This window comes from Diceros bicornis, chromosome 10, assembly GCF_020826845.1.
Source record: "Diceros bicornis minor isolate mBicDic1 chromosome 10, mDicBic1.mat.cur, whole genome shotgun sequence".
Lineage (NCBI taxonomy): Eukaryota > Metazoa > Chordata > Mammalia > Perissodactyla > Rhinocerotidae > Diceros > Diceros bicornis.
This window is the reverse complement of record NC_080749.1, coordinates 83,253,043-83,270,215: the sequence shown is the minus strand read 5'-3', so window position 1 is coordinate 83,270,215 and position 17,173 is coordinate 83,253,043.

The window sequence follows — 17,173 nt, the reverse complement described above, 5'->3', positions numbered from 1 at the left end:
CGGCCCCGGGTTGGGTTCCTGGGTGCGGAACCACACCACTCATCTGTCAGTAGCCATGCTGTGGTGGCGGCTCACCTAGAACTAGAATGAGTTACATCTAGACTATACGACTATGTACTGGGACTTTGGGGAGGGGGGTGAAAAAAAAAAAGAGGAAGATTTGCAACAGATGTTAGCTCAGGGTGAATCTTTCCCAGCAAAAAAAAAGATATGCCTTCTTAACAATACCCAGTATATAATCATTTATTGTTGTTGCTGTTGCTGAGTTGTTTAAACACCATTTCTTGCCAGGTCAGACAGATGTTGTTCAACTTTGGAAAAGTTACTTATAAAGATTTTAAGATTGTTTCTTCTTCTGTAAAATAAGGTAAAAATTGTACCTACCTCCAACCTCATAGGGTTGTTATGAGGATTAAGTCAGAGAGCCTAGGGCCGGCCCCATGGCTTAGCGGTTAAGTGCGCGCGCTCCGCTGCTGGCGGCCCGGGTTCGGATCCTGGACGCACACCAACGCACCGCTTCTCCGACCATGCTGAAGCCGCGTCCCACATACAGCAACTAGAAGGATATGTAGCTATGACGTACAACTATCTACTGGGGCTTTGGGGGAAAAGAATAAATAAATAAAATTATTAAAAAAAAAAAGTCAGAGAGCCTATAAAACTCTTAGCCTGTTTCCTGACACACAGTAAATACTCAATGTACTTAATAACTGAGGGCCCTCAGCATAGGAAAATGCATATTCAAGTTTTTGCTGACAGTTTTAAGATGTGACAGCTAACCATCCGTGGGAGTCCTTGGGATCCTAAAGTTAAAAGTCTCCATTTTAAGTGAATCAAGTGAAAAACTCAATTCCATTGATTTTGAAGGAAAATCATGCCTAATATAACCTCTAGCTTATACTTTCCTAAAGAAATGTATTCCTTTCCTAAGGCTCAAAGGAATTAAATGACTTATCCAAAGTCAACCCAATCAACAAAATACTGCTACTACAGACCATCCACCAGGGTTTTGAAAATCAATTTATTACATAGAGGGCCGGCCTGGTGGCTTAGTGGTTAAGTGCACGCGCTCCGCTACTGGCGGCCCGGGTTCGGATCCCGGGCGCGCACCGACGCACCGCTTCTCTGACCATGCTGAGGCCACGTCCCACATACAGCAACTAGAAGGATGTGCAACTATGACATACAACTATCTACTGGGGCTTTGGGGAAAAAAAGGAGGAGGATTGGCAATAGATGTTAGCTCAGAGCCGGTCTTCCTCAGCAAACAGAGGAGGATTGGCATGGATGTTAGCTCAGGGCTGATCTCCCTCACAAAAAAAAAAAAAAAATTATTACATAGAACTCTGATTATTTTGGTGGAATTTTTACCCGGCGCAGTAAGATTTACTGAGTCTGTTGGATTCTAACCCTTAAAAGAGATTACTCCTAAGAGAAAAAATGGGCCAGCCAGTGGCATAGTGGTTAAGGTCGCATGCTCCACTTTGGTGACCCAGGGTTCTGGGATTCGGATCCCAGGTACAGACATATGCAGCGCTCACCTGTCTGTGCTGTGGCAGGCGTCCCACATATAAAAGTGGAGGAAGATGGGCACAATTGTTAGCTTAGGGCCAATCTTCCTCAGCAAAAAGAAGAAGATTGGCAACAGATGTTAGTTCAGGGCCGATCTTCCTCACACACAAAAAGCAAAAAGAAAATGGTGCTGTCAGAAGAGGGAAAACTGTATGCTAGTGATAGGGTACTGAGGGAGGGTTAGAGCTATTGATGTGCATAGAAGGGGACAGGTGGATTCTTTTGCCAACATAAACCTTTGGGTAATATAAGCTGTCAGCCTTGTTGCCCAGACAAATTACCCCACCACTGTTCAAGCTCCCAGGGAGAGAGGAACTAAAGCAGCTTAGCAACCAAAGCAGCAGTAAGTTACAGGTGTTTTTTTTTAATGTTAACCTTGTCATTCATGACCGTTGTTAAAATGCACTAGCAAAGTTATTACAAACCCCTGTTACCAAAGGCCCAGTGTGGCTGTGAAAATCAGGGTTCAAGTGGAAATTAATGATCTGCATGTGTTTGTTGTTACGTTGTTACATACCTTCAAGTTGGCTCCAGCTCTTGGTGACCCTGTGAACAACTGATGTGCACAGTGTCCTGTCCTCAGCAGCCCTCAGCTCCTGTAGACTCAGGCCTATGGCTTCCCTTTTGGAGTCAATCCATCTTATATTTGGTCTTTCTCTTTTCCTGTTTCTACTTTTCCCAGCACTATTGTCTTTTCCAAAGAATCCTGCCTTCTCATGTTGTGCCCAAAGTAGGGCAGCTTGTTTTATCATTTTTGCCTCCAGCAATAGTTCAGGCTTAATTTCCTCTAGGACCCACTTGTTCGTCTTTCTGGCAGTCCAGGGCATCCGTAGAGCTCTCCTCCAACACCATATATCAAATGAGTCAGTTTTTTTTCCTGTCAGCCTTCTGCACTGTCCAGCTCTTACACCTGTACATAGTAGTTGGGAGTAAGAGGATGTGGATAATCTTGGCCTTGGTCTCTAATGACACTTCCGTACACTTGATGATCTTTCCTAATTCTTTCATTGCTGACCATCTAAGTCTCAGTCGTATCTTGATTTCCTGGCTGCAGTCTTCACTTAAACTGATGACTGAACCAAGGTAAACAAAACCTTCTAACAATTTCAGTGTCTTCATTGTCTATGTTAAAGTCGTGTGGTTCTTCTGCAGTCACGATTTTTGTCTTCTGGATGTTCAAATGCAGTTCTGCTTCAGCACTTTCTTCTTTCACTTTCATCAGAAGTCACTTCCTGTCACTGCTGCTTTCTGCCAGTGAGAGGAGTGTGACAAACTACTTTTTAGGACATTTTGTAAGGCTAATCCTACCTTAACATAGCTAGATGTTTGTGATTCACTCAACTTTTGGAAACAAGTAGACATGAAAAAAATCTGATATTGGAACAAAAAAATTATGTATATACACATATACGGCCACCTTTTATAAAAAGATGAAGATAGCTAATAATTCTCTAATAACTTTTTAATAATAATTTTATATATCTTAACAATTTCTTAGTGCTTTTATTCTTTTGCTTATTTAATTTAGCCCAGGAGAGAAGAATGTTAATGAGAGAACTATGACTAGACCTCAGGTCTAGACTTGAAGAGAACAAGGATGTCAGAACCAAACACCCTTTGCTTAAAGTGTTGTTTGTGGTTTTTACCACTGAAAATTTTTAAAGATTGACTTACCTGTGACTGATATTCAAAATCTTTGACATCTTAATATTTTTTAAATAACTGACACTGGGCCGGCCCCGTGGCTTAGCAGTTAAGTGTGCACGCTCCGCTGCTGGCGGCCCAGGTTTGGATCCTGGGCGTGCACCGACCCACCACTTGTCAGGCCATGCTGTGGCGGCATCCCACATAAAGTGGAGGAAGATCAGCACAGATGTTATCCCAAGGCCAGTCTTCCTCAGCAAAAAGAGGAGGATTGGCATGGATGTTAGCTCAGGGCTGATCTTCCTCACACACCCACAAAAAAAAAGTTGAATAACTTTTATTTATTTTCTTTTTAGAAGCATGTAATTTTGGATCTGAAGAGGACTGTAGAAAAAAAACTAGTATTACGTGTGCATTTTATTTTTGTGGAAATGGAGGCCAGAGAGAATAAGGGGCAGGTTAGGGGCAGGTCTTGTGGTTTGAACCAGCTCTTCTGACTCCTGGTTCAGTGACATCTCCTGGCCTTAAATTCACCCCCGACATGTATCAAACATTTGCAGAGTACCTATTGTGTGTCAGGTACAATAGTAAGTACCAGGACTGCAAAGAGAAATGAAGTTTATTTTGTGCCCTCAAGAAGCTAGCAGTGTAGTAAAAGATATGTAAACATCAATTATAGTAACGTCATAACATGTTCTAATGCAGGTATGTACATAACACAGTGGTGGCCGTGGCTGGACGTGAGGTTTCCTAATGCCCAGTGTTAGCTGTTATCCGGGGAGACAGACACACTCAGACATCTGTGCAATATCCATCAAAATCTCAAATGAGCAGTTTGTAGACCCAGCAATTCCACTTCCCAGGAGTTTATCCTAAAGATATACCAGCATGGATTTGCAAAGACGTGGGTAAGATTGTACATTTGCATTAGTGTCAGGTAAAACAAAACATTTAAATGTCCATCAGTGGGGGACTGTTTAAAATATTTTGGGGGCCGGCCCCATGGTTTAGCGGTTAAGTGCACGCGCTCAGCTACTCGCGGCCCGGGTTCGGATCCTGGGTTCGCACCGATGCACCACTTCTCTGGCCATGCTGAGGCCGCGTCCCACATACAGCAACTAGAGGGATGTGCAGTTATGACATACAACTATCTACTGGGGCTTTGGGGAAGAAAAAAAGGAGGATTGGCAATAGATGTTAGCTCAGAGCTGGTCTTCCTCACAAATAAATAAATAAATAAATAAAATATTTTTGGTATAATCATAAAATAAAATATTATGCAGATGTTTAAAAGAATGAGCTAGATCTCCAAGTGCTGATGTGGAAAGAGCTCTAAGATACATGAAGAACATATAGTACTGAGGCCGGCCCCGTGGCTTAGTGGTTAAGTGCACACTCCGCTGCTGGCGGCCCGGGTTCGGATCCCCGGCGTGCACTGACGCACTGCTTCTCCGGCCATGCTGAGGCCCGCGTCCCACGTACAGCAGCTAGAAGGATGTGCAACTATGACATACAACTATCTACTGGGGCTTTGGGGGAAAAAATAAATAAAATTATAAAAAATAATAATAATGATAAAAAATAAAAGAACATATAGTACTTATACAGTAGTATGTATCTGTGTGTATGTTTATGTGAAAAGTATCTAAGCAGACACAAAGAAACCTTAATTGTGGTTACCTCTGAGGAGTCAGCTGGTGTGACCTCTACCACTTGAACACCAGAAAGTTTTTACAAGAATATATTGCTTTCTATAATTTTTAAAAACATAATTTAAATGAAGAATATGTAGGCCTGGCCCCATGGCTTAGTGGTTAAGTGCGCGCGCTCCGCTGCTGGCGGCCCGGGTTCGGATCCCGGGTGCGCACCTACGCACCGCTTCTCCGGCCATGCTGAGGCCGCGTCCCACGTACAGCAGCTAGAAGGATGTGCATCTATGACATACAACTATCTACTGGGGCTTTGGGGGAAAAAATAAGTAAATAAAAATTAAAAAAAAAATGAAGACTATGTAGCAAAACAAAACATTTAAGTTGATGAAAACTAAGAACAGGATACAAAATGGTGTGCGTGCTGCATGTGGAGGCAGCCCCTTAGAGGGCCCCTGGTCCCTGCCTACTGGGAGGCATGCCCTTGTGTTCTCCCCTGTCCTTGAGTGTGGGCTGGACTTACTGACTCACTCCTGATGAAGAGGGCTGTCCCTGCTGAGATTAGGTTTTAAAAAGACCATGGCTTCCATCTTGGGCTCTCTCTGACTCTCTCCCTCTCAGATCACCACCTGCCACGTTGTGAGGACACTTAGGAGGCCTGTGGAGAGGCCCCACGTGGTAAGGAAGAAGCCTACCAGCAACCACGTGAGTGAGTGAATCCTTTGGCTCCCAATTGAGTCCAGATGACTGCAGCCCCAGCCAACAGCTTAACTGCAACCCCATACACTTCTAGAAACTGAGATGATAAATTCTTGTTTTTAGCCAGTAAGTTTCAGGTTGTTTTGTTATACAATAATAGATAAGCAATATGCTGTGATTATAACCTAAAAAGCGTATGGCAGGGTGACCCACATCCAGTGACTGGTCCGTGTGGGAGTATGAAGGCCTGGCCAGCTAGACCCAGCGGGCTCAGTGCTGAAGGGCAGTCGCAGCTCCTGAGCTCCCTGGGCGTGGCCGAGGCGCCGAGGGGCTGCACTGCAGCTCAGCCTTTCCCTCTGCCCACTCCTGCTGTCTGCCTCTCCCGTGCTGGTGTGGACCGCCGGGGAACGCCTTAATAAATATTCTGCTCAGTCTCTACCTGCGGAATCCAATCCGTGACCGCCGTCCAGAATATCTGTGGATCCTGGGTAGCTGCTGCAGTTGTCACTAAGTCTGAGCCAGCAAGGAGCGGGTGAGGAAGTGGAGGACAAGCACATACGCTTTACTGACATGACTTGGAAATTGCATCGCTTCCACTCACATACAGGCCAGACTTGTAGCCGCATTCACCTCAAGAGAGGAGGCTGGGAAAGGTAGCCTCTAGTTGGACAGCCATCTACCAACTAAAACACAGAGGTTCTAAGAGCAAGTGTTCGAGTTATCTTTTGTCTTGTAATATACCACCCCAAAATGTAGTGGTGTAAAACAACCATTTTATTATGCTCACGAGATTCCATAGGTCCAAAACACATAAAGGGCCCAGCAGAGATGGGGGCAACACTTCTCTGCTCCGTGAGGCTGGAGCCTCAGCTGGCTGACTGGAACACAAGGATGACTCAGAGCTGGGGCTGGAGCAGCCGTGGCTGAAGGACTCAGTCCCCAGGTGGCGTCCTCACTCACATGTGTCGCTCCTGGACCAGAATGGTGGAAGGACAGGTTCTGGGATGGGACTGTCTTCCAGAGCATCTACTGTGGCCTGTTCAGCATGACAGTCTCAGGATAGCTGTACTGGAGAGTGGTTCAGAGCTCTGAGCGCAAGAGCATTCCTAGAGACGGAGGAGAAAGCTGCAGGCCTCTAATGACTTAACCTCAGCAGTTCTACAGCACCCCTTCCACTGTACGTTGTTGGTCAAGCCAGTCTCAGAGCCCACTCAGATTCAGGGGAGGAAACATGCATCCCACCTCTTGTGGGAGGAGAGTCAAAGAATGAAAACCGCTACAAGGGTAGGTATTGGATGACAATTAGTTCCTGCCATGGGCCCTATGATATGTATTGCAGTAATGAAGAGGGATACAGACAAAAAGAGAGTCCATAACAAACTATAGAATGAAGTTTCTATGACATACCAATGAGTCTGTAACTGTTTTCTGATTACTTCCCACATACCCAACTCTGCTGCTTTAGCATCCAGTATAGAGTTTGTATGTCCCCTGTCATACAGAATAGAGCTGAGGCCCTTCCCTTTGGCTCAAATTCTTGAAGCTTTTCAATATAGCTCAAGAACCTTGGCACATAGAACTGGAATGCTCTTTGTGGGATTAAGGCCATTTATAGGAGGAAATGAGCCTTTGTTAGTCTGCTCACAGACTGTGCAGCCTGGGTTGCTGTAGACTGGGTAAGCACTAGGGCCCAAATGAATAGTATTCCTCGGGTAGCATATTTAGTATCGCAGTTTGGGGACAATTGTGGAGACCAAACTGTAGTTTTCCAGTGTTTTTTATTTTGTTTCCACTTTACAGGATTCACCATATTCTTCGGCAGGATAAGTAACCTCTTGCCAGACAATGTACTGTACATTATTAATATAAATTATTTTATGAATTAAAAAAGAAAGTCGTACGTCACAAGGGCAAACTAGGATAGGAACTGAGCCTACTGAGATCTTTAACTCTTCCAAGACTTTGGGATTTTCCTCATGTTCCTAGGGATAGGGTGATAGGGTGACCTTGTCCCATTGTTCTAGAACAGAAGCATCAACTGTTGCTGGGGAGTCCTGGGATAACGCTGGAAGTCTAAAAGGAGCAGTAAAGCATGACTAAATTTCACTAATCTCAATTTCCCCGCCAAGAAGCATAAAGGCCAACATTTTTTTGCCTTTTCTGTTTCTTTCTTCTTCTGAGACTGGAAGCAACCTGGTCTTTATGTGAGGTGTATTGCCACGTGGGTGAAGTTAAATAATAGAACACATGCCTTCCTGCAGCTCCCCAAGCCCCAAACTACAACTCCCACAAAGCACAAAGCGCAAATTTATTGTTTGCTCAGTAGCAGGAACTGAACAGCCACACCCCTTCCTGGGGCAGCGATGGGGCTCGTGTTGAACCTGCAAGCCTGGCGGGAACGAGGAGGGAGGGTGGTCACCCTGGGCAGCAGCCTTCTCTCCGGAAATTGTGTGTCCTCAGTGTGACCCGTGCCCTCTCCTGTCCACCCTTCACTTTCCTAGCCAAACGTGCGTGTTCACCCTCCTCAAAGCTGTCCTTAGGAGAGGGGCGTGCCCCTCACTTCCTGTGCTCTCTCCAGCGTTTGCCTCTCCTTTCTCCCCTCACGTTCTCCTCTCGCTCCACATGAGCGGCACTGCTACAGGCTCACGTTTGTCACTCACCTCGTGTCCTGCACCTTCCCTTCACTGTGACTCGGAATACAAAATACATTGCCTTTGGTAAAACTGGAACGATTCTCATCCAAAACGGGAATATCAAGACAAATATCTTGTCAGGTAGCTGTTTTGGGACAGTGTGGGACCCTGTATAAATCTATTCATTGCCAGGAAAGATCTACCTAATCATTTTAAATAATATATTTGAGTCTTGAGAGTCCACATCTTATTCCACCGTCAACTTTTTTATTGGAATTGGTTATTCCATTCATGTTTTGTGGTTTGATTCATTAAGTCCCTGGGCAAGAAAAGCAATTTTCAGAAGGAAAATGAAAAACACCCTAAAAAGGGGCAGAACCCTTTCTGCTAGGTGAACCACCAGAGATCATTAGGAGCTTCTCCGCTTCTAATGCTGCAAGCGACCTGCTGTTATCCTTAACAGCTTTACAATTACGGCCACTTGCCCAGGACTGTGCCTACCCAAGTTTATTCCCTGGGCAGTACCCAGCGCGCTCTTAAAGGTGAACATTTTGACTTTAACTTGAATTTTTATGCCTGATCCTCCAGGTTGAGTAGAGCAAGTGAACTGCTCAGCCCCCGGAATGACAGTTCATTTTTCCCAAGGTACTGATTAAGGCACTGGGCAAGGAATTTTCCTAAATCGGCCAGCAGCCCAGGAAGAGGTCGTTCCTTCTCCTTGTGAGCACCCCCAACCCCCCCCGCGCCCCCCCCCCCCCCGCCCCAGAGCAGGGCTGACTCGCCCTCTGACTCAGCATGATCACACACAATAAACGGGTGAGCAATTATTGTCTCTGCTCGGGTTTCTGAGGCAGTAAAGCAGATGTATGCACTTAGTGACCAAAAGGATACCAGATTTCAATTTCCTACAGGGCCCATAATCCTTCCCCTGGTCCCTTTCCTCCCCAGCACCTACCCACCAAACTAATCCACCAAAAGCGTTGGCTTCTCTTTCCTCTCCTCACCCTCCATGTCGCTCCAAAGCCTCTCACCCTCCTCCCCCAAAATCCCCCAAATGCTTTTTCCACAGAGCTCAAAAAATTTGCTCTTTATTCTTCAATATATGCACCAAATTTAGCCCCTCTCTAGCTGTGTTTTTCCTGGGGTGTTGGAGGGAGGGAGATAGTCAGCAAAGACTGCTCTCTCGTTAAGCCCCTTTTAAAAATAGCTGCCCAGGGGCTGGTGCGGTGGCATAGCGGTTAAGTTCTCTTGCTCTCCTTGGGTGGCCTGGGGATCCAGCGTGGACCTACTCACTGCTTACCAAGCCATGCTGTGGTGGCGTCCCATATAAAGTAGAGGAAGATGAGTACGGATGTTAGCCCAGGGCCAGTCTTCCTCAGCAGAAAGAGGAGGCTTGGCATCGGATGTCAGCTCAGGGCTAATCTTCCTCACTAAAGAAAAAAAAAGACAGCTGCAAGTGTTCCATTGTGTGCCTCTGCCGAAGATCTCCTACTTCCCCATCAATGATGGTAACTAGGATGCATGGAGCATATGCACAAATTAGGCCTGTTCTAACACCACCACAGCCAGTGAAGGAGACCTGCTGTTAGCTCAACTTTGCCAATGGGAAAACTAAAAGCACAGGGAACCAGTTTGTCCAGGATCACAGGGAACATTTGTGGGGATTTGAATCCAGGCAATTCTTAACCACTCTGATGTTCTGCTTCCCTATTAATGGGATATTTAGGGCTTTCTCTAGATTTTTTTTTTTTACTATCACAGATAATGCAGTAATAAATATCCTTGTACATAAATATTTGCATACTTTTCTAAGTATATCTGTAAGGAAACATTCCTTGAAATGACATTATGGGGTCAAGGAGCAGCTCATTTTTATTTGAACCGAAAAGTTTCTCCTCCAAATTTATCATTTGTTTTGAGGAGGGAGCATTTTGTCAGAGGCAACAGGCCATCTTCTTGATATATTTAAAATTTTACCAGCAAAAGTACTAGGAAGTCATTATCGAAGTGGTCCTTTCATCAAATCATTTCTGTTATTTGATTTGGAGTAGAGACAGGTAAACTGCAAGCAAAGGGCACTGGATAGGGGCCTGTCAGGATAGTTAGTGACTGATTCAAAGACCCAGGTCTTTGATTTTTTTTTTTCATCTGTAAAATAGGGATATTATCTACCACCTGTGGATTCAGAGGTACAAAAATGAATGTATACATTGCTCATATGTATCACTGAGAACACATATAATGGAGGGGTACCCACCCAGGGACCAGGGAAGGAACTATGGTCCCATAGGAAATTGAGATCTGGTATCCTTTTGGTCACTAAATGCATCTGTGTGCTTCATGGCATCAGAAACTCTAGCAGAGATAGTAACTGCTCAACCACTTATTTCGTGTGACCATCTGTGTAAGTCTCAGTACACTTTCAGCAGTGGGCTCACTACAGATGTTTATGAATGAATGAATGAACAAAGTTTTCAAGGCCACTCATCAGTTTTCCGAGGCTCAAACTAATATCCCCTCTAAAAAAAAGAAAATCATGTTTAGCGCTTTGTCTTACCCCTAAATAATAAATATCTGTATCTTCCTTAGGAGGACAATGTTCATAATACGGTTTAAGGGTCTTAAAATTCGATCTCCGGCAAGCTAATAACCAAATCATCCACAGCCAAGAGTCTGAGGTTATCTAGTTTGTCAAATATTAAGTAACTGCCTCCTATAAAATTGGAAAATACGGCAATGGAGAAAAATAATCTACTCATTGACTAGTAACCCTTTACTTATGCTGTACAATTGATTGGTCCTTCAGGACACTATCTTCTATTTCTTTAGTTATTGGCAGACAACCCTATTTATGAAAATCACTTCCAAGTAATTAGCAATTCTGTAGAAATTAGTCATGTGTAGCCATATATATGCTGACAAAACTTACTTTCAAATTATAATATAAACTTATTTTGAATATATTTTAGATTATGTGTATTTTATTGAACTATATGAATCACATTTCATACATTTCATCTTCTATTTTATTCCAAAATTTTCAATTATCTTGAATAATGTTCCTTCTTGTTGAGTGTATCCATACTTCAAAGACTTGTACAAATGTGGGTATAAATTTAATTCATTTTTCCCCTTTCTAACTTATCTAGATTTATATATTTTTTAAACTAGGTTGGGAAATATCTACAAACTTCAGTATGAAAATACTTTAGACTTGGGTGTCCTGGAAGAGAAAAACGTACACATTTCTATGAGACGTGCTCACTCTATGTAGTACTCACTCAAATGTAGAAATAAAGCAATCATGCAAAACATTCTTTCTGATTAGGTGTGAACAGAATATATTTTTAAGAATCTATCACTAGGCAGCCAAAATTTATTTACCCAAGAGTTTCCTTCCAGGATTTTTCCAAGAACTGGAAAAATTAATACTGTTTTAGCCTGTTTGGGCTGCTATAACAAAACACCACAGACTTGGTAGCTTATAAACAACAGAAATTTATTTTTCACAGTTCTGGAGACTGTGAAGTCCAAGGTCAGGGTGCCAGCATGGTCGGGTTCTGGAGAAGGCTCTCTTCTGGGTTGGAGATGGCCATCTCTTGCTCTGTCCTCACATGGCAGAAGGAACGAGGAGCTCTGGGGTCTCTTTCATAAGAGCACTAACTCCATTCATGAGGCCCCACCCTCACGACTTAAGCACCTCCCAGAGGCCCCAGTTCCTAACACCATCACACTGGGGGTTAGGTTACAACATATGAATTTTGAGGGGACACAAGCATTCAAATCATAGCAAAAACCTAAATTGACAGCAGTCCTTCTTAATTATGGGAAAGTAATTGCCAACGGTAAAACAGATACTAGCATTCAGTTCTACATTATTCTGAATAACAGCTGGGAGCTACATTCTCCCTGAGTCATGCCATCAAATTAAAGAGATGGTTTCAACAGCAGCGTGATGAGCTTGGGTCTGCAAGGTCTGGGCTCTAGTTACTGTGTGTGCGTTCAACAGGACTTTGATTTCCTAAGTCTGCGCAGCATTCAGGCTGCTTTTATTTTTTATTTATTTATTTATTTTTTTTTTTAATTTTTTATTTATTTTTTCTTCCCCCAAAGCCCCAGTAGATAGTTGTATGTCACAGTTGCACATTCTTCTAGTTGCTGTATGTGGGACACGGCCTCGGCGTGGCCGGAGAAGCGGTGCGTCGGTGCGCGCCCGGGATCCGAACCCGGGCCGCCAGCATCGGAGTGCGCGCACTTAACCGCTAAGCCACCGGGCCGGCCCCTCAGGCTGCTTTTAAAATCTCTGTTCACTGTATCACAATCCATTGAGATTATAGTTTTTCAGGTATATTCCAAAGTTGGGAAAAATGATCCAATTATGAGCAAGATTTGGAGCCAGCACTACATCCAGCACTATTTACTGATTCAACACTGTGTGATGTTGTACACACTGATGTGTATAAGGGACAAAGCTCTGGAATCAGCTGCCAGATGTATTTATTTATTTTTGCTGAGGAAGAGTCACCCTGAGCTAACAGCTGTGCCAATCTTCCTCGACTTTGTATGTGGGTCGCTGCCACAGCATGGCTGCTGAGGAGTGGCATGTGTCCTCGCCCAGGAAGGGGACCCAGGCCGAGGAAGCAGAGCGTGCCGAACTTAATCACTAGGCCGTGGGGCCAGCCAGCTCCCAGATTTAAATCCTGGCTTGACCACTCCTCAGCCATGTTGTATTTCTGTTACCTATTGAAGTGGAGATGATGATGATGGTAACACCTGCCTCAGGGGGTTGACTGAATAATCTAACATGTAAAGCACTGTGCAGGAGTAAGTGTTACTTGTTGTTGATATTTCATCCCTTAAAAAGAAAGAATGAGGGGCCGGCCGGTGGCTCAAGCAGTTAAGTGCGTGCGCTCGGCTGCGGTGGCCCGGGGTTCGTAGGTTCGGATCCTGGGCGTGCACCGACGCACCTCTTGTCAAGCCATGCTGTGGCGGTGTCCCACATAAAGTGGAGGAAGATGGGTACGGATGTTAGCCCAGGGCCAGTCTTCCTCAGCAAAAAAAAGAGGAAGATTGGCAGATGTTAGCTCAGGGCTGATCTTCTTCACAAAAAGAAAAAAAAAAATAAATAAATAAATAAAAATAAAATAAAAACAAAGAATGAGAGCCAGCCCTGATGGCCTAGGAGTTAAAGTTTGGTGCTCTCACTGCTTCGAAGGCCCAAGGTGGATTCCTGGGTGTGGAACCACACCACTGGTCTGTCAGTAGCCATGGTGTGGCGGCGGCTCACATAGAAGAACTAGAAGGACTTACAACTAGAATATACAACTATGTACTGGGGCTTTGGGGAGGAAAAAAAAAAAACAATGAAAATGTACACCTGGAAGCCTATGATTTAGTATACCACCAATCTATAGTTTAGCAGTAGAACAGAAAGCATTAAATGGCTTTTTATACATATTACATCAAAAATTTTATTTCTAGTCAGTTGAAAGTAATAAGAAAGGGAAAATCTTGGTTTTAGAAACGACATCCCAGACAGAAAATAAGTAAGTATTAGATACTTGAATTACTCCCTGAGGTTAAACTACTAAAAGTAATATCCCCATATTTTGAATCATGGCTTATTACATCTTACTGGTCATCACCAATATCTATTGCAGTGTCTTTTGCACAGATATTCAGTAAACATTTGCTCAATAAATAAATGAATAAAAAGTAAATGCATAGGTATAGACAAGAGTATGAAGAGAACATGTAATTTTTTTCACTTAGCTCTGCCAATGTACTTCCCAACAACAGCATGCCGACGAGTTATGTAAACCGAGCTCTTTGGACAGCAGAGGGTGCATTGTGGGCAATGACAGTCATTGCTTTTACAATGGGTAGGATCCTGTAAAAATCTGTGCTGTTGGTGACAAACGAACGAAGGAGGAGGACAGACAGATGGATCAACAGGAGTTCCTCACTGCTGCTGGAGGACAAGCCAAAACCAGCATCCTGCCCATGAAGGACCCATGACATTTACATTTATGAAGGATTTAGACAAATCTGCAAATATACTGCAATTTTTTAAAAGGTGACTTACTGGGCTAAGAAGAAAAAGTAAAAAGGGATGCATTAATAAAGGGATATTTTCCTTTTGCCTGATTTATGTGGACCGATGGTCCCATTAGTCCAAGCATATTCGTATGGCAGGCAGAGTAACAGCCCCCAAATATGCCTATGTCCTAATCTCCCAAAACTGTGAACATGCTACCTCACATGGCAAAAGGGATTTTGTAGATATGATTAAGTTAAGGCTCTTAAAATGGGGAGATTGTTCTGGATTATTTGGTGGGCACCATGGAACCAGAAAGGATCCTAATAAGAGCAAGGCAGGAGGACAGGTCAGAGGAGATTGGAAGACACTATGCTGCTAGCTTTATTTTATTTTTGCTGAGGAAGATTCACCCTGAGCTAACAGCTGTGGTCCATCTTCCTCATTTTTTTGCTTGAGAAAGATTAGCCCTGAGCTAACATTTGTGCCAATCTTCCTTTATTTTGTATGTGGGTTGCCACCACAGCATGGCTGATGTGTGGTGTAGGTCCGCACCTGGGAACTGAACCCGAGAACCTGGGCCGCCGAAGCGGAGTGCTCCAAACTTAACCACTATGCCACGGGCTGGCCTGCTGCTGGCTTTAAAGACGTGGGAAGGGATCATGAGTCAAGGAAGGCAGGCAGCTTCTAAAAGCTGGAAAAGGCAAGAAACAGATGATGCCCTAGAGCCTCCAGAAAGAATGCAGCCCTGCTGATATCTTAAGTTCAGCCCAGTAAAACCCATTTTGGACTTCTGACCTGCAGAACTGTAAGATAATAAATCTGCATTGTTTTAAGCACTAAATTTGTGGTACTGTGTTAGGACAGCAAGTGGAAACTAATACATTCATTACTCTGCACCTAACCTGTACAGTCACTAATCTTTAGCCAATACAGACTGAAATTTACTTCTAGTTCTCTTGGACTAAAACTGAGGTTATCCTTAGAAAAGTGGTTACAAGAAAAAATACAAGATGAATTTAGAGCATCTTATGGTGTCAGAAAGTAAAGATGTGCTCAGAAAGGATGGGAGCATGTCAAAGGGGCACAGCTGCTAACCTGAAAGTGCTCCAAAAGGTCAAAGCTGTGACAACTTGGACAAGAAAATACTGATAGCACTGGATTAGAACCCCCAAATAAAATTCATATCCATAATAGAAAAGAATGAAATCTTGCTGTTTGCGACAACATGGATGGACCTTCAGGGCATTAGGCTCAGTTAAATAAGCCAGACAGAGAAAGACATATACCTTATGATCTCACTTATATGTGGAAACTGAAAAAACAAATGAACAAACAAAACAAAACAGAAACAGACTCACAGACACAGAGAACAAACGAGGTTGCCAGAGGGGAGGGGGCAGGGTGTGGGTGAAATAGTGAATGGGCTCAAGAAGTACAAACTTCCAGCCATAAAATTAATAAGTCACAGGGAGGTAATGTACAGCATAGGGAACATAGTCAATAATATTGCGATAACTTTGTATGGTGACAGATGGTTACTAGACTTATTGTGGTGATCATTTTGTAATGCATATAAATGTCAAATCACTATGTTGTACACTTGAAACTAACATAATATTATATGTCAACTCTACCTCAATTAAAAAAAGAATACAGGGGGGCCGGCCCCATGGCTTAGCGGTTAAGTGTGCACGCTCCGCTGCTGGCGGCCCGGGTTCGGATCCCGGATGCACACCGACGCACTGCTTCTCCGGCCATGCTGAGGTGGCGTCCCACATACAGCAACTAGAAGGATATGCAACTATGACATACAACTATCTACTGGGGCTTTGGGGGAAAAAAAAGGAGGAGGATTGGCAATAGATGTTAGCGCAGAGCCGGTCTTCCTCAGCAAAAAGAGGAGGATTGGCAGGGATGTTAGCTCAGGGCTGATCTTCCTCACACAAAAAAATAAAAGAATATAGGGGCCAGCCCTATGGTGTAGCGGTTAAGTGCGGGCGCTCCACTGCTGGTGGCCCGGGTTCAGATCCTGGGCGATTACCGACACACCACTTGTTGGGCCATGCTGTGGCAGCATCCCATATACAGTGGAGGAAGATGGGCATGGATGTTAGCTCAGGGCCAGTCTTCCTCAGCAAAAAGAGAGTGATTGGCATGGATGTTAGCTCATGGCTGATCTTCTTCACACATATACACACACACACACACACAAAATAAATAAATTAATTAAAAAAAAGAATATATATCCATGATTCTGCAATAAAATAAACAAGTAAATAAATAAATGGAAGAGAATGGACAGTTCCATTGCTGAATGTTAAAATTAATGTAGGAAAGTTTGAGAAACAGAATACTTGCATAGTTCAAAGTATCTCCCCCAAGATATTTTTTTAATTACAAGTGGAAAAACAGTAACTTTACAGTGAAGAAACTAGAACACACCAGCTTAACCAAGTCATCAAGCTAACGTCACCAGCGTGGTAGGCAGAATTCTAAGAGGTAGCCTCCTCCCCACCTTTGGTATATACACTTTGCGTAATCACCCAGGCTGTGACTATGATGGATTTTAATCCCGTGATTAGGTTACATTATGTGGCACAGTTGGCTTAAGAAAGGGAGATTTGCATCTGACCTAATCATATGAGCCTTTTAAATCTGGATCTAGAAGTCAGAGATTCCAGGTCGGGAAGGGATTGTATGGGAGGGAAATTCTCCTGCTGTCCTTGTAGATGGAACGGCTGTGCAGCAAGAGTGGCCTCCAGGAACTGAGAGTGACCCCTGGCTGCCAGCCAGCAAGAAAACAGTTCGGGCCTAACCAAGAACCTGATTTCTGCCAGCAACCTGAGTGAGCTGGGAAGAGGACTACAAGCTCTAGGTGAGAATGCGGCCCCGCCCACACCTTGATCTCGGCCTTGCGAGACCCTGAGCAGAGAGCC